We start from the raw sequence: 944 nt of genomic DNA on the forward strand, positions 1-944 counted from the left end.
GCCCTGGTTCCGTTTCTCAAGACGTTCGATGTCATCACAACTGAGCTCAGCGGGTCGTCGTATCCGAACATGCAGATGGTCTACCAGTTTTTTTGTGTACATGAAGAGCACATGTGGCACCCGCCGTGGTGTCAGATGTGCCGATCGTTGCCGAGGCTGCATCGACAATGGAAGTGAAGCTGAACGTGTACCACATTTAGGTGGTGTGCGATAAAAGCGCCGTTGCATATGTTTTGGATCCTCGCTTAAAACAATTTGCCGGTCTTGATGCAGCGACTCAAGTGCGGCCCGCGACAAAGTGCTTGCACTTATGGGCGCCAAACCATTCGAAATTGCCCGCCCCGATCGTGTTGCGCGGGAAGCGAACAAGCCGGTGTCCCTCTTTAAAAGCCTCTTGGGAACGCAGGAGGCCGCGCGAACTGGTTCCGAGCTCATCGCGGTTGAGCAGTTGGATGAGTACAGGAAAGCAGCAGTGGCCAGGTTCAAGACCGATATTCGAAACTGGTGGAAGATGCATGAAAGTCAGTGGCCCCTTCTGGCAAAGGTTGCTCGCTTCTGTATGGGAAAGGTCGCAACCTCTGTTCCGTCAGAGTGCGTATTCTCCGACTCCGGGAACATAATGACCAAGAAGCGAAACCGACTCGGTGCCGACACTGCTGAAGCCCTTCAGGTGAGTAAGCGATTCAAGAGATACGCGGACGGCAGGCAGCGAGAATACTCCATTGCAGACGATTGCGATGAAGCCGATTACGCAGAAGAGAGTGAACAATGCATCATCCAGTTGTCATTCGAGAAATAAATGCGCCTATGGGCCACGTAGCCCGACGAGTTCGCTTTGCACCTGGTGCCCTGCGCCGTACTGCAGATGGTCGGCATGCTGCAGCGTGCTGCTGGGATCCTCGGCAAGGTCATCCCCGCTCTCTGGTGAGTCGGCCACGGACCCG

Source organism: Plasmopara halstedii (genome assembly GCF_900000015.1).
Source record: "Plasmopara halstedii genome assembly, contig: Scaffold_2956, whole genome shotgun sequence".
NCBI classification, from domain to species: domain Eukaryota; phylum Oomycota; class Peronosporomycetes; order Peronosporales; family Peronosporaceae; genus Plasmopara; species Plasmopara halstedii.